The sequence below is a fragment of the Aquarana catesbeiana genome, linkage group LG03 (genome assembly GCF_042186555.1).
Source record: "Aquarana catesbeiana isolate 2022-GZ linkage group LG03, ASM4218655v1, whole genome shotgun sequence".
NCBI classification, from domain to species: domain Eukaryota; kingdom Metazoa; phylum Chordata; class Amphibia; order Anura; family Ranidae; genus Aquarana; species Aquarana catesbeiana.
Genome location: NC_133326.1, coordinates 104,061,294 through 104,085,706, shown reverse-complemented (window position 1 = coordinate 104,085,706; position 24,413 = coordinate 104,061,294).

Genomic DNA, 24,413 nt, shown 5'->3' with positions numbered 1-24,413 from the left:
CCCCACGTCCACATACAGGAACTCATAAGTAGCCGACACCACAGCCAACATCACAATACTATTGAACCTCTTGAATTTATAGTAGTATGACCCCGAGTTGGGTGGTGGGATGATGTGGACATGTTTCCCATCAATTGCCCCTCCGCAGTTAGGAAAGTCCCACCACTGGGCAAAGTGGGAGGCCACAGTCTGCCATTCTTGTGGCGTGGAAGGAAACTGTTGAGGAAAACCAAAAAAAAATTAGTCTTTTTGCACATAAAAACATGGAAAGCAGATTAGACACAAACATTCTTGGCCAACATCAAGATAACATTTATTTATGGGAGTTTTTAAACACCAAAGTATACGGTACACCTATCATATCCCCCCCCCCCCCCCCCCCTCTCCTGGGCCATTTCTAACATTATAGGGGGGGGGAGCTCTTGGACAGGTAACCCTCTCCACTTCATTGAGAGATGAATGCCTAAATATTGTGTATTACTTTGAACAGCCACTCCTTAGTTACACTATTGGCAGCCGACTGCACAGGTAAGAAGTGTCATAATACAAAGATATAAATACACACTGTACACATTTGAGCACATTTGGACATTATGCTATTACCTATCAAGATAATAATAGGATAAAAAACTTTTAACAGTCCCATTTTAAAGTATTCAGGCAGGCCCTTGCACTACATGCTTTTGGAAATTCATCCATAAATCTCAGCACAAAAGAGATGGGTATAGTGTGTATGGGTTTGGCAAAGTCAGTAGATAGATGATTGAGGATAGATAGAGAATTGATATCAACTGACTTAGCAGTTGGGGGGAGGGAGGGTTCCAAATGATTTGGGGACCCTTAAAAAAAGCCTCTGGCACTCTGCCTGAATTTAAAGCACAAATCACATTTAAAAACATTTTAGGGGGTGTTTGGGGTAAAGCACTACTATGGAGCTGATAAAATACATTGTTAAGTGACTATATGAGGTGAATATAGGGCCAGGAGACCATGCTGGGGAGGTAAGTGAAGGCAAATATGTATGAAGGAGAAAAAAATTAATTACATAAAAATCCAGCATGCATGAGGACAAAGGGGACATTCACTGCATATTACAATCATGGTAATTAGGGAATGAGGAAAGAAATACAATACATTATCAAACATTAAATACACTAAAATGTGATATTAAAGGATAAAAATCTTACCTTAATATACTCCTTCTGCAGGACCTGGATGATGGCAGAACAAGTCTCCGGGATAATGATCCCCAGAGTCTGGGGGGAGATGCCTGTTGAGAACTTCAAGTCCTGCAGGCTTCTCCCCCTCGCCAAGTACCGCAGGGTGGCGACGAGCCTCTGCTCCGGAGTGATGGCCTGCCTCATGCAGGTATCCTGCCTGCTAATATAGGGGGTCAGCAAAGCCAACAAACAGTGAAATACGGGGTACGTCATCCAGCGAAAGTTCCTGAAATCATCAGGATTATTCTCACGGATCTCACGGAGCAAAGGCATATGACAGAACTGGTCACGCTGAAGCAACCAATTCTTGGTCCATGAACTCCTCCCCACCGTGTTCATGGACTGGACTTGTGTCAAGGTCAGGACCCCAACACCAAGCCCCCGCACAGCACGAACTCTACGAGGAGTACTTATACGCAACATGACTAGAAAACAGTCGGCTGCTCAGAACGAAGTAACAGAACGCACTGAAGAACAGCAAGGCCTGTGAAGAGCGACCTGAAAAACAGTAACGAATGAACAAGAACACAATGACAAGCCACGCGTAGCTTGCTTGCACGCACTGAAGAGCAGATACAAACCCACAAGCACAAACTGAACAGCAGAAAACGATCTGAAAACCACGAGTCTGAAAAAGCGCGAATCGTCTCTCACCAAACTTTTACTAACACGAGATTAACAAAAGGAGCCCAAAGGGTGCCACGCTTGGTTCTGAACTGGCCTTTTCTAGTCTCGTCGTGCGTGGTTTACGTCACCGTGTTCTTGGCGATCGGAAATTCCGACAACTTTGTGCGACCGTGTGTACGCCAAACAAGTTTGAGCCAACTTTAAGTTTGCTGCACTTACTGGTATGTCATTGGTCATCTTATTTGCAGGCCAGCACAATATATTTTGTATCACTATATTGGGACATTTATTTATATTATTTATTATCCATATCATGTTGGATTGATGTGTTCTATTTGCGATATCTAGATCACCTTCAAGCACTTACACCATTTATAAGGATATGTTTTTGATGGTTATTTTTGATTTATGTTATGCATTTTTATTGGGAATTATTCACATGAAGTAGTGTTTATGTCCTTTGTGCACTAACACATGATTATTAAGATTTATATGTTTTTAGTGTTAACACATATTTATGCGATTTGATTCTTTATGCACTTTTTTTCACATACACATAATGCTGATTATTAAGACTTGAATGTTCTTTAGTGCCAACACTTATTTATGCGATTTATTATGCGATTTTATGTTATTTCATTTATTGACCACAGATAGAGATTTACAGCTTTCCTCTGGTTAGCGCAGCACCTCCCCCTCTATACCTCAGTTTGATTTTGGGCTTATGTCTGACCCTTGCTTCGGTGCATGCAGCTGTCCAGTCACATACGTGCGTTTTTACTATTTTTCTGAGTTCTTGTTTTCTTTTCTTTTTTCCAATTGGGAAGCGCAGGAATATTCTGATTAAAAGTTTGAGCCAACATCCGTCGGAAAAAATCCTAGGATTTTGTTGTCGGAATGTCCGATCAATGTCCGATCGTGTGTACAGGGCATAACTGTGAGGGCTTACAGTGTTGTGGCACCACCACCACCCAAGGCCCAATTTTTCTGCCCCTGTTTAACAGGGGCATGTAATTAAAATTTTTGATATAATATTTCAACGCAGGTCCCGTTCCTGCGCCCAACAAGAGTAACTTGGAGGGCTTACAGTGTTGTGGCACCACCACCACCAAAGGCTCAATTTTTCTGCCCCTGTTTAACAGGGGTATGTAATTACAATTTTTTTTTCTGGTTCAATAAGTTTTATTGCAGAAGTAGTATTAAACATACAACAATGTCAAAGGCACCTAGCTTGCCCTCACAGGGGCTGGAACTGGCGCATAAGAGATAAAAACAACAAAAGAGAATACATAAACTGAGAAGGGCAGCCTCCTAATTAACAGTGCAACTTACGTAATTTGGGTGTGACACCCCGACGTACAGGAAAGACCAGGACATAATGCATTGACTCTGCATTAAGATCGTCTTGGACCTCTGTTAGTAATCAAAAAAGGGGCTAGGAGCCCTGGTAAGAGAAGAGGAACAGAGAGAAATAGTAAAGAAAAAGGGAGAATAAGAGAAAGTAGGAGGGGGGAAAGGGAAAAAGAGAGGGGGGCCGGGACCATCCAGGAAACCAGTCAGAGACGATCCATACTAGCCAAAGGAAGTTCGGGGAAGGCATATGCAAGCCAAGGCTCCCAGACTTTAAGGAACTTGGAATGCGTGTCTTTGAGTATACTAGACATTTGTTCATTGACCATCATGGATGTCAACGGTTTTTCACTTCCTGAAAGGGGACTGAGGTTTTTTTCCATGTTTGAGCAATCGTCCATTTGGCCGCTATGAACAGATAGGTTGCCAATTTCTGCTGACGAGCAAACAAACCCGGTATGGGGCAGTGTAACAGTGCAAATTTGGACTCTTTACGGACATCTAAATGGAACAGAGAAAACAACACACCAAACACTCTGGACCAGAACCCCACTATTCGCGGGCAGGCCCACCAGGTGTGAATTACATCCCCACGATGGCCACATCCCCGGAAGCAGCGATCACTAGAGGTTGGGTTGGCATGGGCAATACGTGCTGGAATCCAATACCACCACAATAGCACTTTATATGGTGCCTCCAAGATGGCAGTATTAAAGGAGCATTTGGCTACGGAAGACCAGGTCTTGCGCCAGTCCTCCAGATTGATCCCATGACCCAGATCCTGCTCCCACTGGGACACTTAATTACAATTTTTGATCTAATATTTCACATCAGGACCCGTTCCTGCACCCAACAAGAGTGTCTGTGAGGACTTACAGTGTTGTGGCACCACCACCATCACCCAACCCAATTCCCAATTTTTCTGCCCCTGTTTAACAGGGGCATGTAATTACAATTTTTGATATAATATTTGAACAGAGGGCCCGTTCCTGCGCCCAACAAGAGTGAGGGCTTACAGTGTTGTGGCACCACCACCACCAAAGGATGAATTTTTATGCCCCTGTTTAACAGGGGCATGTAATTAAAATTTTTGATATAATATTTCAATGCAGGGCTCATTCCTGTACCCAACAAGAGTATCTGTGATGTTTTACAGTGTTGTGGCACCACCGCCCAAGGCCCAATTTTTCTGCCTGTTTAACAGAGGCATGTAATTACAATTCTTGATAATTCTTGATATAATATTTCACAGCAGGGCCTGCTCCTGCACCCAACAAGAGTAACTATGGAGGGTAGGCTGTATAGTATGTATACTGCTGTTCAGAGTATATAGGGCCTGGGGGACCCCCACGCCATTTTTTAAAAATTTGGGTCTGGGGTTCCCCTTAAAATCCTGAAGGGTCTGATATGGATTTTAGGGGGACCTCTGCACCATTAAAAAAATAAACATGGGAAAAACTGTGCCACTTTACAAGCATACTAAGGACACTCCCCAGGCACAATATTTAAAGGAATATTTAATTTTTATTGTTTCACTTTAAGTATTATTAAAATCACTGCTCCCGAAAAAATGGCCGTTTTAATAAAAATTTAGCATTGGTACATGTCCCCTGGGGCAGGACCCAGGTCCCCAAACACTTTTTATGGCAATAACGTGCATATAAGCCTTTAAAATTAGATTTTCACATTCGTGTCCCATAGACTTTACTGGTGATCGCGTGCTCAAACTAATTTTTTGCCTGTTCGCATGTTCTGCTACAAACCAAACCGGGGGTGTTCGGCTCATCCCTATTAGCAACTTGTTATTGTTCACACTTGCTCGATCTATACTATCAACTGTATATCTGCCTGACAGTTAATAATCTGAGTGTTCCTTGGAACTTGAATTATTATTTCTTAAGATGTATTATTCATTGTATAATTATAGTCTTTTATATTTGGCAATTATCGTGAACCTTTCTTTTTTTACTTTGAAAAGTTACTTAAAGTGATATTAAAGTCTTGGGTTTCTTTTTTTCTAAAGAAAACACTGGCGCTCCTGGCCCCTCTCTCCTGCTGGGTGCCCCCAGCTCTGGAGGCACCTAAGCAGGCGTTTTCTCGAGTCATGGTTCTGTGCGTCCATTCACACACAGAGACACGGCTCGGCCCCGCCCCCTCCATCTCCTGATCGGCTTACTGGCTGTGATTGACAGCAGTGGCTCCTCCTGCTGCCAAAAGCCAATCAGGAGTGTGAGTCCCCGGGGAGCCAAGGCTCTTGTGGACATCGCTGGATCGAGAGGTGGCTCAGGTATATATTGGGGGGCTAGGGAATCTGCTGCACACAGAAGGTTTTTTACCTTCATGCATAGAATGCATGAAGGTAAAAAAACCTTGTGCCTTTACCAGAGATGTGCGGTGTGGTCAGTGGCTAGTGAGGCACTGGCTAATATCTTTGCCTGATACACACAGGTTACATACGCCATGAATGTTAGAGCGAGATCAATAATTCTAGCACTAGACCTCCTCTGTAACTCTAAACATGTAACCTGTAAAAAAATTGAAAGCGTCGCCTGAAGTTTGGCGCCATTCCACAAGTATGCGCAATTTTAAAGTGTGACTTGTTAGGTATCTATTTACTCAGCATAACATCATCTTTCACAATATTCAAAAAAATCGGGCTAACATTAGTGGCTTTTTTTATTCATGAAACTGTTTTTTTCCAAAACAAATGTGTTTAAAAAAATTGCTGCGCAAATACTGTGTGACATAAATAGTTGCAACGACCACCATTTTATTCCCTATGGTGTCTGCTAAAACAATATATATAATGTTTGGGGGTTCTGAGTAATTTTCTAGCAAAAAAATTATGATTTTTACATGTAGGCGAGAAGTGTCAGAATTGGCCTGGGTGGCAAGGGGTTAATTACCTTACGTAAGTAGTATAGAAATAATTATTATATATTGTTTTTAAGTTAATTTACTATATTTTCAAAATCAGTAATTAAGCAGGTGGCTTAATAGAGAAAGTACAGAAGTTTGAAGTTAACTTCCAACCGGTAATTTCACAGTAAATAGATAAATAATACATTATTATGTTATAACATATAGCATATAAATATATGATTTAGCTTGAATATAACAGTACTTTTTCAACATAATCAATTTCTCCCTCCTAACTGCGTGAGAAAAAAAATGGGATTGTGGGTAAATCTTATAGCCATAAACACATGTTTTTTCCTTGTAGTTAAGAGGGCTGGGCTGAAAGGGAGCTTTTGTCTTTTAGACACATACTCCACTGCAGCATTTTTATTGGACAGCTGGGACCAATGGTACTTTATCATTGGTCCAAGACTCCAAGCTGTTCATTGAGCTCAGTGTCTCTGACAAGAAGTAAGGAGAGGCACTGTGACCTCAACCTCTCAGTCTGCTGCAAACAGAGTGTGTCAGCATGTATTTAAAGTGGCCTCTCTGTATTTAGCTTCTGACGGGCTGCGCAAGGAGCCCTATATCTCTGGAACCATAGGTCATAGGAGCCCCAGATTTTTACCAGTGGTGGGGTAAGACTTAGGCTATATACCCCCCAAATTTGGGATCTCTGACCCCAGGTCACCAAGCTACGACCCTTGAAGGTCGATTTAAAAAATAAATAAAAATTATGTTCATGGCAGGTGAGGCCCTGCCTCACCTGCCTCCCCTGACTGCACGTCCCTGCTCAGTATAACCAACTGGCAACTAACATCTGTGTAATGCTACTAAATTATAAACCACACCACTGCTGGAAGGTGCAGATTAAACTTTATTCCAGTATGGGTCTGGGGGACAATCGAAACACTAGCCAAAGCTTTTTGGGGGTCCAAAAACAACCCATTTATCAGGGGTTGGGATAGAAAACTATGCAATTGAACTGGGCATTATCTGCACCTTTAATTGTATTACTTCCAGTGTAATTATCTGCACAGGCCTTTTCAGCAGTTGGTTTGGCTTCCACATCTTCACTTCTCTTGCCAATGTTAATAAATCAGCCACTAGTCATTTTCCACCTCTGTTAGCTGCACTCTTTAGTAGGTTCAGTCAGAATGAACATTTCTGTTATCCCCAGAATTTAATACACGGTTAACTTGGAATGTTTCACATAGGCTTCAGCTTGTATATGAGCAGTATAAACATTCAGCTTTGACAAAGCCTTTGCAGAGCTTTCAGCTCCAGTTTGTAAATGTTGAACACAGATCCTAATGGGAATTCTGATTGCAACTTTAAACAAGTCGCTAGCAGGCTTCAGCTCTTCTTTAAGCTTGTTGAAAGTCTGAAGCCTGCTAGCAGCTTGCTTAAACTGGTAGTCAGCATTTACAAACTGGTAATCAAAATTTACAAACTGGAGTTGAATGGAGCTTTAAAAGCTTCAACAAAGCTTGCTGAGAGGAACCATAGGTTGTAGGAGCCCCAAATTTTTACCAGTGGTAGGGTAGGACTTAGGTTACATACCCCCTCAAAGCTCAATTTTTTGTATTCTTTTTTTATGTTCATGGCAGGTGAGGCCCTGCTTCACTTGCCTCCCCTGACTGCACATCCCTGGCCTTTACAACCAGTTTACACAAAACGATAGGTTTAAAAAAAAAATACTATATGGCTGCCCCAATGTACATATACCATTACAAATGATATGATGAAACAAGGTTTATAAACATTAACAAGCACTGAGATGACTACTAATATTAAAGGACAACTAACACAGACAAGGCTTTTATGTCTAATAAAGTCTAATAAAAAGTAAATAGCGAGTAAACTGCAATGTCTGTTCTTAGGCTGAGGTTTGAATGTTTAACATGGTTGACAGGTTTGCCTTACAATTTTTTACTGATATGTATGATTATTTCAGCACAAAGCAAGCTTAAAGCTGACTGGTGCAAACAAAAAAAAATGTTGCAGTGGGTCCCCCTGCACTGCAGAGGTTAAATGCTTGTTATTTCTGGGTGGTAGAGGAACAAGACAGTATTACGTACCCTTGTTCCCCACTCCAGCACTCTCCTCTTTTCTCTAAAGCTCTGACCTTTGGTTGGTCACTTGGTGTCATCTCATAGGGTTTATAGCCCTGCATTGTATGTGGATGGCGCAACAAGCACGTAACCATGGCCATGAACAGCTTAGGTTGGAGGCTGCAGACACCTGGTCACACAGGTAGAGGGAGGATGCTGGAGCGCTGTGTGAAATAAGTATTTATCTTTATTCCATCACCCCTAGATATAATGAGCATTTACCCTTACAGTGCCGAAGGGCCTACTGTAAGGGTATTTGGCTGGAGTTTAGCTTTGAAGTGCACTTAAATGCCCACAACTAAATCTAGCAATAAACACTAAGTACCACCAGATGTTAAATCAAAAACTTCAGAACCTTTTGCTGCAGAATACCTCAGGAACCTCTGAAATCCAGGTGCCATAAGTATGCAAATTGCAACTTCTGCAAAGCTGACACTGAGTCATACTCCTAGCATCCACACAATGGAATTCCAGGTTTCAACAGCCTATTGAAAGGTACCCAACATTGTGAGATGTGCTGTGGACATTCCTCAGGGCACTATTTATAAAAACATGAATATATTCCCCAGAAGCCCCCAGGTTTACAGGGCTCCCAGAATGCCCTAAAGAAATAGATTCTGAATGAATAATTACAGCAGCTGGCATTGACTAGTCTTCATTGGTAAGGCCCCTTGTAGACAGAGCAGACTCCGCCAAGCGGATCCTCCTGCTCAGCAAGGGATCTGTCCGCTGATCCCGACTAAGCAGGTGGATGACAGGTCTGTGTATGCTCCACTATGCAGAGCGGACACAGTCCGCTCTTCTCTATGGGGAGTTCAGGGGCAGAGACGGACTGCTTGTCTATTTCCATCTGACTGTCATCCAATCTGATGGAACAGGAACAGATCCCCATCCATCTGTCTTTAGTGGATCGGATCGGAATCGGATGTCGGCGGGTGTTAGCGGATACATGTACATTGACATTCACTGATCCATAGAGAGCCATGGATGGCCTGATCGGGTCCCCTGGAAAACTGACAGGTGGACCCAATCAGTCCGTCAGTGTGAAAGGGGCCTAAGACAAATTGAGGTTCCAAGAAAGTGACAGGTTTGCTTTACAATCTCCATGTATCAAGTAGGCAACCCTTCCAGTGTCTTTAATGCAATAACCAATAAGGATTGTGCCAACATCAGTCAACCTGTTTTCACTAAGATTTTGTGTAGCCACTAAAACTCAAAGCTGTTTGTTTTTTGCCTTGGTAATATATAACATAGCCTTATTAAAAGGAAATACATTTCCAAGGATGTACTCTTTGGCAAGACAAAGTCAAGTCTGAGTGTAATAGTTTCAGAGCAGCTTAGTGGTTCTTTTCAGCTATGAAATGGGGACACATGAAGTGGGACCAACACTGGTCATAACAAAATAGGCAATTGGTAGGGGAGAGAAGTCTCCCTTATAGGCTTAAGCGAGAAACCCTAACTAAATTGGCACAACCTTTTCCTAAAACTTTGACAAAGAAAACGTTTCTATTAGTATTATATTACTTTATCCATATTGACAGCAGTACATTTATACAAATTAAGACATTCCCTATAATTGTCAGTTTTTGTAACAAAAAAAAAAAAAGTTGTTTGCTAATGGGAAAAAAAGAACACTAAATTAATGTATGCAATCAGGATTTAACTATATGTTGTATAACTCTGTATACTTTGTAATACAATTAGTAATGAATATTTTTTAACATAACGAGACATACTGTATGTAACATATTTTAAATGTCATATTGTTCACATTACCATTAGGAAGAACGCATATAAGATTCTGAACCTCTTAATACATCATTAAGTAACTTTCCAGGAACTTAGACTAAGACTACACTTATGATTTTGATGATTATGATTTGTACGAGCATTATTGTTAAATATGAACAGCTGAATGTTATGAACCTAAACTAAACAAGTAGCTATCTACTGAGTATGTAAACCTGTAGCTGATGACACAGTAAAACGTGTACAGGAATAATCATTAAAAAAGATATAATGAACAGAGATATAAATCAATGTTTAGCTTCTACAAATTACTTGAGGTTCATCATGGAAGTATCTAGTAGTCCTTGGGATGACAGTGCATAGATAACTTCCTCCAAATTAGCCATAAGAGACAAAAATCTCTGTAGGCTGTCAAAACTGAAGGATGGTGCATACATTCCACGTATCTCTGTCAAGAGGAGCATAAATGCAAAGAGCAGAGGAACCAATTAAAACAGATATCTTAGACAGGCCAGCTAAGTTAGAAGGCATTGGCAAGAAAACTGCCATACACAATATTACTCTTGTTAAAATAATGGCTCCAAAGGGCAAACAGATAAAAATGGCTTTAATGCATGTGGAGTGTGGTGCACAAAATTTGGAGGAGTGGTATATCATGCTGTGTGTTGTTTGTTATAGTTTTTTTTTTTAATTATGTATTTGGGCTTCTTAAAAGACTAGATATGTGGAGGAAACTGGTCAGAGAGGCTACCAAGACGCCTACAGCAACTCTGAAGCTGTTGCAGGAACTTTATGACAAAGAGTGGTCATTGTGTGCGTGTGACAACAATATCACAAATTCTCCACAAATATGGCTTTTATGGGAGGGTTGCCAGGAAAAAGCCTTCAGAAAGGCCACATGCAGTCATGACTGAGCTTTGCCAAAATGCACCTTGAAGATTCTGAGGCCATATAGAAAAATGTGATATGGTCAGATGAGACTAAAATTGAATTATTTGTCCTTAACAATAAATGATCTGTCTGGCAGAAATCCAATACAGCTCACCATTAGGGATGGGCGAACGGTTCAGCTTGAGCATAAGTTCGGGACGAACTTTCGCTGTTCGGACGCTCGATGAACTGAACCAACCACAATGCATTGCAGCGAGGAAAAGTGCATTGCAAGCCCTGATTGGCTGAAGCAGTGAAAGCTTCAGCCAATCAGGGCACAGAGCACTGTCAGAGTCATGATTGGACACTGTCATCATGACTTTATCCAATCATGGCTCATTCCCGCCCCACAGTATAAAAGTATTCTTTCAATGGCAGCCATTTTCAGTGTGATTTTGACGTGGAGAGAGATAGAACAGGGCTCTGTTCAGTGCTATTAGTTAGTTTGTGTGCTATACTGTGTTATTTTGCTTCAATTGTCAGTGTAGAATATTAGTTTAGTGTCAGTTTAGGGATAGTGTGAGTGTAGTGAGGAGGACCACCATTATTCAGCTTTGCATAGTGTGCGACTAGAGTAGGGACAGCTCAGATAGTTTCACTGTATTGTAGTGAGACCGTTTCATTCATACTTACATTAGAGTAGAGTAGGGACAGCTCAGACAGTTTCAGTGTAGTGTAGTGAGATTGTCAGTGTCAGTAATCTTTACATTAGTGTATAGCTAGAATAGGGACGGTTCAGATAGCGTCAGTGTAGTGACGGTTGAACATTGTCTATTTGATTGCGTTACTGTCAGTTTATTTGCCATTTACTTCTGTGTGCGTTACTGCCAGTTTAACGCCATATAGTTTTGTGTGCGTTACTGCCAGCTTAATGCCATATAGTTCTGTGTGCGTTACTGACAGTTTAACGCCATATAGTTTTGTGTGTGTTACTGCCAGTTTAACGCCATATAGTTCTGTGTGTGTTACTGACAGTTTAACGCCATATAGTTCTGTGTGCCTTACTGCCAGTTTAACCCCATATAGTTCTGTGTGCATTACTGACAGTTTAACACCATATTGTTATGTGTGCGTTACTGACAGTTTAATGCCATATAGTTTTGTGCGTTACTGCCAGTTCAATGCCATTTACTTCTGTGTGTGTTACTGCCATTTTAATGCCATATAGTTCTGTGTGCGTTACTGCCGGTTTAACGCCATTTACTTTTGTGTGGGTTACTGCTAGTTTAACGCCATATAGTTCTGTGCATCACTGTACGTTTGCCGCATTATATTGCAGTATATTATAGTGTATCCATGGAGTGTGTCTGTGTAGTGTGAGTACTCAAATTAAAGTGCACCAAACACCTCTTTACATTGATTAAAGTGCATATACGTACAGATTTAAACTTATTCTTTACATTTGCTTATAAGCACCGCTCCCTCCCTCCCAATAATGTCTGGGAGGACAACAAGGAGAGGCAGACGTACCCTTGGCACTGTAAGGGGGCCAGCGACAAATGTGTCCAAAGGCAAAGGTGGAAGTGGTGGTCAGTCCTCAGGCAGGGCATCATTTCCTCTGTTTAGTGAGTTTGCCCGTGCTATCCAGCCACAGCATGCAGAGGAGGTGGTGGACTGGCTTACTAAACCTTCCTCATTCTCCTAATCCTCTGTCATGCAAGCAGAGACAAGTGTGCAGTCCCCTGCAGTTGCCAGAGTGGATAAACCTGCCTCTTTGTCCACGTCTATTCCTGCCATAGCCCCAACATCAGCCATTGAGGAGTCAGCTGAGTTATTTGACCGCAGCATCAGCTACTTGCTCCTTGATGATGCCCAGCCATTATTGGATTCAGATGTTGGTTCTGAGGTTTAGGATGACAGGAACATGAGCCTAGAGAGAGGGAGGAATACTGGTAGACAAATTTGCATTCATGTTTCCCAAGCTGCAGCGTATTGCCAAGTTGTCTCCAGTGGTAATGATGAAGATGGAGGAGATGGAGAAGATGATGATGAGGTCACTGATGTGACTTGGGTGCCAGATAGAGCAGAGGAGGAAACTGAAGGTGAGGCGGCACAACCCCAAGGAGGCTGACATCAAGAAAGAGTAGAGATCAGCCACCCTATTCCATCACATTCTGCAGGTGTTATCTCCCGGCCCACTCCCCAAAGCTCAGCTGTCTGGGCCTTTTTCAGCACTTCTGCAGCAGATCGCACTGTTGCTATCTGCAAACTGTGTCTCAGGCACATCAAACATGGCAAAAACACCAATCATATGCATATCATTGAACATTTGTTTGCCTTCATCAAGAGCACCTCTATAGGGTTACGGTGGGAAGGTGCCCCCGACACCCAAAGAGTAATTTTTCTGCACCTGTTTGACAGGTGCATATCATTGCAATTTTTTACAGCAGGGCCAATTCTTGCTTTCATCAAGAGTACCTCTATAGGGTTACGGTGGAAAGGCGCCACCGACACCCAAAGACCAATTTTTACGCACCCGGTACTTCTATACAAAGTCAAAGTGCCACCAGAATGTATCCAAAAAATCTCTAATCTTGTTCCTAGTGCACTACATTGTGGCCTCATCATACACACTGACTCCCCAGCTGTTGCTGAGCAAAATAAAGGCAGCTTTCAGGGAAAATGTCATTTTTTTTTGGCTTTATAAATGCAATTATTGCTGCAGCAGATTCTAGACATAGTACAGATCTGCCACTTTACAGGTAGACTAAGGGGACCCCCCAGGCACTATATTGGAAGGTTTTTTTCATTTTTATGCTTTCACTTTAAAAATAAAAAAAAAATCACTGCTCATTTAAAAATTACATTTTTCACAAACCTTTTTTTTTTTATTGATACATGTCCCCCAGGGCAGAACCCGCACCCTATAACCATTGTATGCCCATTACTTGCATATAAACCTTCAAAATGGCACTTTTGATTTTTGACGTTCAGGTCCCATTGACTTTAATGGGGTTTGTTTTTCAGGTCGTTTTTCAGGTCCGAACTTTTGCGGTGTTCAGAAGTTCTGGTGCGAACCAAACAGGAGTCCGTTCGGCCCATCCCTACTCACCATCCAAATAACACCATACCTACAGTAGAGCAGGGAGGTGGTAATATCCTGTTATGGGGGTGTGTCTCTGCAGCAGGGACTGGACCATTTGTCAGGATAGAGGGACAAATGGATAGGGAAAAATACCGTCAAATTCTTGAGGAAAATCTGCTGCCCTCTGCCAGAAAGCTGTCAATGTGAAAAAGGTTTACCTTCCAACATGATAATGACCCAAACCACACTGCAAAAATGACCACACAGTGGTTGAAGAAGAAAAAGGTGACTGTTCTTGCATGGCCCAGGCAATTCTGCAAAGAGTGGGCAAATATTGCAAAGTCTAGAGGGGCAAAGTTAGTAGACATATCCCAACAGACTAAAGGCTGTAATTAAAGCAATAGGGGTTCAACAAAATACTGACACAAGAGGGCGATCCTTTTTCCAACTCAGTGATTCAGTTTTTGAATTTTTTAAATTTGTTTCTGACATGTTGGTGTTATATCTTTCACTTGGATGTTACACGTTACACTGAGTAAATACAGCTGGATGAAACAAAAGCTGTGTCTGTCTTCATTTCAGGCTGCAAAGCAACAAAATATGATTATTTTCAAAGCCCACTGTAGGCTTTAATATGTTAATCACTTATCTACTAAATCTACTAGTTCATCTAACACTATCCTCTCCACTGGCTGGAAATGATGCTATTCAAATGGGACCACTTTGCTTCTCCGTAGATATAATGAAGGAGTGAGTGTATCCAGCCTAAGGCAGGAAGTATGTTACTAACCAGACCACTAAGTTAAAATAAAGAAAAAAATAAGAAGAAGAAAAAAAAAAAGGCATGTGTAAGGATTGGTAAGCTGTAATACATTACATTTTTGTTTTCTACAGAAATGTTTTGAAAGGACCCCAAGAGGGCAGTTCATTTTAGGATGGGGGGGATGGGATAAAATCCTGATGTGCAGGATGAAACAACAGTTACCAGAAATATTTGGTTGCAGTCAGTGCTGGGACAAGGCCATTTGGTGCCCAGGGCAAAGATGGCAAACTGCGCCCCCCCCCCCATTTTTAAGAAAGAATCAATGTAATTTCAAAACAAGGATATACTTAAAACAATACAAATTCAATTAGGTTTAATGAGATAGAAACAGAGTTCACTCACACCTTTTAATTATATGTACAGTCAGGTCCATAAATATTGGGACATTGACACAATTCTAATCTATTTGGCTCTATACACCACCACATTGGATTCCACCACTGGTCCACAGGGGGAGGATTCCCCCTTCCACCTGGAATGTGTAGATGGGGGAATTGGAACATTCTTTTTTTTTCATTCAACCTAATAGTTGAATGAAAAAAGTGATCAATGTATGGGCAGCCCAAGAGCTAACACTAAGATAGTTTAACCTCTTGACATCCACACTATAGCTGAATGACGGCCACAGCGTGGACCTGAATTTCCGGGAGTGCACGTGCCCTGTGCGCGCTGTGATCACCGAGTCACTGAGTCCCGATCCCCTTACAATGTGATCAGCTGTCAGCCAATGACAGCTGATCACATGATCAAAACAAAAGCTCTGTGATCGTTTTTTTTTTCTCCTCATGCTGACAGTGCGAGGAGAAAAAAAAGCTGATCACCGGCTCATCTGCAAAGGACATCTGTCCCGAAGAGGAAGAGGCAATTATGCCTCATCTGTGCCACCTGCCATTGCCACCTACCTATGCCCATGAGTGCCACCTATCAATGCCCACAAGTGCCACCTATCAATGTCACCTAGCAGTGCTGCCTATCAGTGTAACTGATTAGTGCCCATTATTGCCACCCATCAGTGCCAACTCATCAGCGTACATCAATGAAGGAGAAAAATTACCTGTTTTAAAATTTTATAACAAAATATAATAACATTTTTTTTTTTTTTAATTCGGTCTTTTTACATTTTTTTTAACAATAAATAAAAACCACAGAGGTGATCAAATACCACCAAAAGAAAGCTCCATTTGTGGGGAAAAAATGATAAAAATTTCATTTGAGTACAGTGTTGTATGACCGCGCAATTGTCATTCAAAGTGCGCCAGCGCTGAAAGCTGAAAATTGGTCCGCATAGGAGTGGGGTTTAAGTGCCCAGTAAGCAAGTGGTTAAATCTCAGCTGTTTCAGTGAGAACTGGCTGAGATTAGAACCATTAATGGGCAGGCTGAATGTACCAGGTTGATCGATCAAATTGGGTACAACCAGCCCTGCCAGATACTCTTATGATTATCACTAGGGATGAGCCGAACACCCCCCTGTTCGGTTCGCACCAGAACATGCGAACAGGAAAAAAGTTTGTTCGAACATGCGAACACCATTAAAGTCTATGGGACACGAACATGAATAATCAAAAGTGCTAATTTTAAAGGCTTATATGAAAGTTATTGTCATAAAAAGTGTTTGGGGACCTGGGTCCTGCCCCAGGGGACATGGATCAATGCAAAAAAAAGTTTTAAAAACGGCCGTTTTTTCAGGAGCAGTGATTTTAATAATGCTTAAAGTCAAACAATAAAAGTGTAATATCCCTTTAAATTTCGTACCTGGGGGGTGTCTATAGTATGCCTGTAAAGGGGCGCATGTTTCCTGTGTTTAGAACAGTCTGACAGCAAAATGACATTTTGAAGGAAAAAACTCATTTAAAACTACTACAAAGAAACTACTACGGCGCTCCTCGTCTGACAGTTCTTAAATAACGGGGGGCGGGGCCACCCGGTGACCCCGCCCCCCTCTGACGCACGGTGACTTGACGGGTTTTCCCTGTGGCATTCCCCGTGACGTCACAGGGAAGTCCCGTCAAGTCACCGTGCGTCAGAGGGGGGCGGGGTCACCGGGTGGCCCCGCCCCCCCCGTTATTTAAGAACTGTCAGACGAGGAGCGCCGTCACACAGCGGGAGCCTCCCTCCATGCCAGCATGGATTGCGGAGCGGCCCGGAGAAGAAAAGAAGAAGAGAAGAAGAGAAGAAAAGAAGAAGAGAAGAGCGGGAGCCTCCCCCCCATGCCATGGGTGCGGAGCGGCCCGAGGAGAAGAAGATAGAAGACGCCGCGGAGGAGATGCTGGACGAGAACGCCGGAGGAAGAACCAGAAGAGCCAGAAGAACCAGAAGAACCAGAAGATGAAGGAAGATAGAAGAAAGAAGAAGCATTTAAATAAAGGAATTGTCAAAAACTGTCTCTTGTCATTTTTAACATTTTTGACACTTTTTTCGTGAAATGGTAGGGGTACTTATGTACCCCCTTACCATTTCACACAGGGGGGGGGCGGGATCTGGGGGTCACCTTGTTAAAGGGGGCTTCCAGATTCCGATAAGCCCCCCGCCCGCAGACCCCCACAACCACCGGCCAGGGTTGTGGGGATGAGGCCCTTGTCCTCATCAACATGGGGACAAGGTGTTTTGGGGGGCTACCCCAAAGCACCCTCCCAATGTTGAGGGCATGTGGCCTGGTACGGTTCAGGAGGGAGGGGGGGCCGCACTCTCGTCCCCCCCTCTTTTCCTGCGGCCTGCCAGGTTGCGTGCTCGGATAAGGGTCTGGTATGGATTTTTGGGGGGACCCCACGCCGTTTTTTTTTTTTTTTTGGCGCGGGGTTCCCCTTAAAATCCATACCAGACCTGAAGGGTCTGGTATGGAATTTAGGGGGAACCCCACGTCATTTTTTTTTTTTAATTTTGGCCGGGGTTCCCCTTAATATCCATACCAGACCTGAAGGGCCTGGTATGGAATTTAGGGGGACTCCCACGTCATTTTTTTTTTTAAATTTTGGTTCGGGGTTCCCCTTTGGGGAATTCCCATGCCGTTTTTATCAATGAACTTCTATGTGTATTGTCGGCAATGCAATAGCCGCGGGTAGTTTTAAATGAGTTTTTTCCTTCAAAATGTCATTTTGCTGTCAGACTGTTCTAAACACAGGAAACATGCGCCCCTTTACAGGCATTCTATAGACACCCCCCCCCGGTACGAAATTTAAAGGGATATTACACTTTTATTGATTGACTTTAAGCATTATTAAAATCACTGCTCCTGAAAAAACGGCCGTTTTTAAAACTTTTTTTTGCATTGATCCATGTCCCCTGGGGCAGGACCCAGGTCCCCAAACACTTTTTATGACAATAACTTGCATATTAGCCTTTAAAATTAGCACTTTTGATTTCTCCCATAGACTTTTAAAGGGTGTTCCGCGGCATTCGAATTTGCCGGGAACACCCCAAATTGTTCGCTGTTCGGTGAACTTGCGAACAGCCAATGTTCGAGTCGAACATGAGTTCGACTCGAACTCGAAGCTCATCCCTAATTATCACTAGCGGTTGCAATATCTGCTAGTGATAATCACTGTTTGTGGGGACAATACAATTGCTCAGCAGAAGGGATTCCCCTGTCAGCACTGACTGAGCTGACAGGGGAATCGTGTCAATTTCTTTCCTGCAATCTGTGGTTACTGGAAAGAAATTTGTACCATCTATTGTCTAACTGAAAGTGAAAGTGAAAGTTAGTGAATATCTTGAAAGAACATGGGGGGGGGGGGGAACAGATGGGGGATGAAGATAAGGACAGTTCAGTGATCACTGTGTACTGCAGTGTGCACATGACTCACCCAGGTCCAGGCTGGAAGCTCAGGCATCTTTGGCACACAGGATTCTGCAGCTTTTCATATCTCCCGCCCACACATCCCTTCACTTCAGATACATCTGCACGGGGATAGTGTGGGCGGGGCGGGAAGTCACTGGAGGAGCAGAGGTGGGAGGAGCTGTATTCCTCCTTGATCTCCCGTCAGTGAGGGGGAGGTGATGGTTCGCTGGGCTGTGTAAGTGTCACAGACACTACAGAGCTGCAGCCACAGTCTCAGTATTTACAGACTGATTCTCCTGTCCTACGGATGGGAGAAATCAGTCTGTTTCTTCACAGTTACCAAGATAATGGGAGGCTTGTCCGCCCCTCCCCCTGCTGGTTCAATCCCTCCTGAAGTCGCTCTCCTCCCTGCCAATGAGGGGGAGGGAGCACATCGGTCAGAGGGGCTCTCATATTATGCTCAGTCAGCGAGCAGAGGGAGGGGGAGAAATCCGCCCCCTCTCACACTCCGCCCAGGGCACCCGCCCCTCTCGCCCACCCCTTGTACCGGCCCTGGTTGCAGTTATTGGTGTCCAGGGATCACCACAGTTACCAAAAGCATGCCACACACAGGTTTGTGCTGTAACCTTGGATTATTTTCCTCAAATACTGTAAATGAACAAGCTTTATGTTTTGAGTCCTTTGTTAATTGGGATCTCATTATCTAATTTTTGGATTTTGGTTAAAATCATGTTTTAGGCTGTTTGTACAGAAATATTGACAATTTAAAAGAGTTCATAGAGTTTAGTCAGCAATGATGATGTCTTGTGATGGTAGAAACAAGTACCACTGCAAATAATGGTCAGATCCAGTTGTTCAACTCTACATCTTTAGCACAGGAGTTGTCCTTAGCTTAGAAAGTAACACGGCCACCTGCTGCTTTCTCTTCATGTTCTACATATACAATGAAGCACTACAATTCCATATTGCACATCCATGAATGTAGGAATCAGAAATAGACAGCCTGTTAGTTTCTGAATTGTATTAACTAGTAATCACCTGCAAATTACCCTAAAAGATCATAGTGAATTGACATATGCTCAGTGCATGTCTTATGCTATTCATTTAGCAATAATGACATTCTTAAATTGGTTGTAAAGCCTTAAAGTAATTGTAAAGTCTCTTTAAAAAAAAACAAAAAAAAACAAACATGGTATACTTACCTCCTCTGTGCAGTTGGTTTTGCACAGAGCAGCCTGGATCCTCCTCTTCTCTGGTCTCTCTTTGCTGCTCCTGACCCAACCCTCCTATCGAGTGCCCCCTCAGCTGGCAGCATTCTATGGGGGCACCCGAGCCGAGTCAGAGCTCCGTGTATCCATTCAGACACAGAGGCCTGATCTGGCCCCGTCCCCTTTTTCCCCTGATTGGCTGACTGACTTTGACAGCCGCGGGAGCCAATGGTGCTGCTGCTGTGCCTCAGCCAATCAGGAGGATTGTCCCGGATGGCTTAGACATAGGTGGACATCACTTGAGAGAGAAGGGGATAAGAAAAGTATTTAGGGGGTGCTGGGGAGGCTGCTACACACAGAAGGTTTTTTTATCTTAACCACTTCGTGCCCAGGCCAATTCTGACATTTCTGTCCTACATGTAAAATTCATCATTTTTTTGCTAGAAAATTACATAGAACCCCCAAACATTATATATATTTTTTTAGCAAAGACCCTAGAAAATACAATGGCGGTCATTGCAACTTTTTATCTTGCGCGGTATTTGAGCAGCAATTTTTCGAACGCGTTTTTTTGGAAAAAAAACAGTTTCATGCTTTAAAAAAAAACAAAACTTTAAAGTTAGCCCAATTTTTTTGCATAATGTGAAAGATGAAGTTATGCCGAGTAAATAGATACCTAACATGTTACACTGCAAAATTGCACACACTCGTGGAATGGCGCCAAACTTTGGTACTTAAAAATCCCCATAGGCGACGCTTTAAAATTCTTTACTGGTTACATGTTTCGAGTTACAGAGGAGATCTAGGGCTAAAATTATTTCTCTTGCTCTAACGTTCACGGCGATACCTCACATGTGTGGTATGAACAACGTTTTCATATGTGAGCGGACTTACATATGCGTTCGCTTCTGCGTGCGAGCACACGGGGACAGGGACATTTTAATTAATTTTTGTTATTGTTAATTTGACTTTTATTTTTTCAGTTTGACATTTAAAAAAAAAAAAATAATAATTTTGATCACTTGTATTCCTATTACAAGGAATGTTAACATCCCTTGTAATAGGAATATGGCACGATCGGTCCTTTTTACAGTGAGATATGGGGTCAATAAGACCCCACATCTCACCTCTAGGCTAGGAAGCCTAGAATTAAAAAAAAAAATAAAACGATCACCGCTTCCCAGCCGAAGCGGCGCCGTTTTTTTGAATGCAGAGGCCGGGCGTGACGTCATAACATTGCGCCTCCGAACAATCATAGAGACTCTATGATCACAACTCCTTTAACGTTGTTCACCTTAATGCATTCTATGCATTAAGGTGAAAAACCTTCTGTGCTGCAGCTTCCCCCCCCGACCCAATCCCCAAACTTTTTCCTACCTTAGCCCGATCCGATGCAGTGATGTGCATGAGAGCAGTGGCTGCAGCTGCTGTCGCACTCCTCATTGGACAGATTAATAGCAACGAGAGCCACTGGCTCCTGTTGCTGTCAATCAAAAGCTGTGACACGGGATCGGGGGCGGGGTCGAGTCCCACTGTCTGTGTCAATTGACGCAGCAATGGACTCGGAAGCGAGCCCACGCGGGAGCCACCATGGAAAGCTGCTTTCCGTGGGGACATCCGTTGAAGAGGAGGGGCCTGGAGCACCGGCAGGGGGACCCCAGAAATAGAGGATCGGAGCTGCTCTGTGAAAAACCATTGCACAGAGCAGGTAAATATAGACATGTTTTTTATTTTTAAAAAAATCAAACGTTTACAAGCACTTTAGGAGGGACTAGGAGAGGCTTACACCTTGAATAATGGTTCACCCTGCAAAGAATTACTTCTATAAACAACCAGATGTTATCGTTGACATGATTATATTTCACACATGTATGAAGCATGTGCTTATTTAGAGCAAGACAGTAAAAGCTGATGAGATACAGTATATGTTTCACTTACTGAAGCTATTTGAAGAAATAACCAGATCCCTCAGTAGGGACAACTGTAGCATGATGTCTGTGTTTCTGCTGCATGCTTTGGTATCTTCAGAGCTGCAGGGATACAGTAGGGATGTAGTGGCTATCTGGTAAAAACACAAAGCTTAGCCGGGAGTCACAGTTATCTGACACACATGGAACTATTGGATGCTGATGACTTTAGTGGCCGGGGTCCAGGAAGTAAATATTAGTACTGGTAAGAATTTACAATGTACAATTCCAAGCTTACATTTTTGTTTGTGTTCTTTTTTTTTTGTGTGTTTAAAAAGAAGCTTCACCCTGTGCACAACCATTTAAAAAACACACACTTATCTGTCCACGGATCCAGCGGTGTCCTCACCCGATCCAACTCTTTGCCGGTCTTTGGTTAACGACGCCAACATCTTAACTGTGGGCAACAGGCAGCCGACTGGGATTTCTTGCGGCTTCAAAGCTGGCTGTCCACTGCACATGTGTGATCCATGCTGCTCCTCGTAAATGGTACCGTGTTCTCCTGGGACCTGTGACGTTGGCCCCCCTCCTGCAGGGGGAGGAGGGGGGCCCAGCTTCTGCACAGATCGCCACAGCAATCTGACCAAAAGTGGGAGTGGGTACCTGTCAAAATCAGTGAGTATCTGTCAAAATATATATATATATATATATATATATATATATATATATATATATATATATATATATATATATATATATATATATATATTCCATATATGGGATAGGAGGAGGAAAAGCAGAACTTCCCCTTTAAGTGCTTCTATTACAAAAATAAATGGGGTTTTCCACCAAAGGTCTTTCAATAACAGATAACTGCGCAGACATTCTTTTAAGCTCCTACTTATGGTTTATGATGCCAAAATTATTACTCATTTCACATTCTGGAGGGACATATTTTTTCTACATATATTTTTTCATCATAGTTAGAGCTGGATGAAAACAAAGTTCTAATTTTAACCAAGTAAATGCATATGTTTAAGAAACAATTTGCTAAGTCATAAAAGAAAGCATTATGGAATGAAAGCAAATGGAGAAATAGGGACATAAAAATTGTAATCTCTGAAAACGATTTTGCAGCACTCAGTTGCTATTAAAAATAACTGACATTAAGTTGGCTCTGCTCTTTGTCTAATCCACATTATGTAATATAAATTCCTTTGTTATCTTGTAAGGGCATACAAGCCCAAACAATAACAGGATGATCCTTGAATTTGTATTCTGTTAAATGTATTTACTGTCTGACATTGCTATTATTTTTTACTCTTATTCCTTTATTTACATACTTATCCATTTAATCCATTTATCCATTTATCCTTGCTGCAATCCAAACATAATGATATATTTATAGTAATAATTATTTTAAGTTGCGGTATTTATGAGTACACTATATATATAATATATTCTATTATATTTATCAAGTGTCATAGGGATTGGTTTACTAAAACTGGAGAGTGCAAAATCTAGTATAGCTCTGTATAGTAACCAATCAGCTTCCAGGTTTTACTGTCAAAGCTTAATTGAACAATCTGAAGTTTGAAGCTGATTGGCTACCACGCACCCCAATGTGTCTGCTCTTTTGTATTTTATAATCAAAGGGGTGAACAGCGCTGATTAGCAGACATAAATAGGACCCTCAGAGGCAAAGTAAAAACTTTTTATTATTGTTAAAAAATAATAAAATGTTCACCAAGGCATACAGCAGTCAATTGATGGTCATGCAGAGACTTGGATTAAAAGACTGACAGTACCTGGAGGCTGGAGCCTCATGGATGACACAGGGGCTTAGGGAAACCCAGCACAAAGCCGTTGGACAAAGAACACAGGAGCACCGCTGATGGGGGGCCTGTCCAGGACCATAAGGCCAGGGGTCCGATGAAGGGGGAACCAAACTGCCGGCACAGGAACTGTTGGGGCCAGTGTACAGCGGCCGCTCGCACTGTGTACGAAGCCAAGAAATGATGTCTCAGCCAAAAGAATCTGAAGAGTATGGGCAAACCCTGCTGCTGGAGCCAATTGGGAACTGCCGATGCCAAGGGAGCAAAGAGAGTCACACATCGCATTGTGGAGACACTACATGTTTCGGGGACACGCCCCTCCTTGTGTCCCCGAAACATGTAGTGTCTCCAGTCGGCGATGTGTGACTCTCTTTACTCTCTTGGCGTCGGCAGTTCCTAATTGGCTCCAGCAGCAGGGTTTGCCCATACTCTTCAGATTCCTTTGGCTGACTTCCACCAGGCTGTGACATCACTTCCAGGCTTCTTACACAGTGCGAGTGGCCGCTGTACACTGGCCCCAACAGTTCCTGTGCCAGCAGTTTGGTTCCCCCTTCATCGGACCCCTGGCCTTACGATCCTGGACAGGCTCCCCATCAGCGGTGCTCCTGTGTTCTTTGTCCAATGGCTTTGTGCTGGGTTTCCCTAAGCCCCTGTGTCATCCATGCGGCTCCAGCCTCCAGGTATAGTCAGTCTTTTAATCCAAGTCTCTGCATGACCATCAATTGACTGCTGTATGCCTTGGTGAACATTTTATTATTTTTTAACAATAATAAAAAGTTTTTACTTTGCCTCTGAGGGTCCTATTTATGTCTGCTGATCAGCGCTGTTCACCCTTTTGATTATATCTTCTGTCCTCATTTGTCTATGAGTTTTGGACAGCAGTGGCCACAGCTACATTTAATTTTTCTTTTTGACTTTTCACTTGGCCTCTTGTCTGTGCGCCTGGATTTT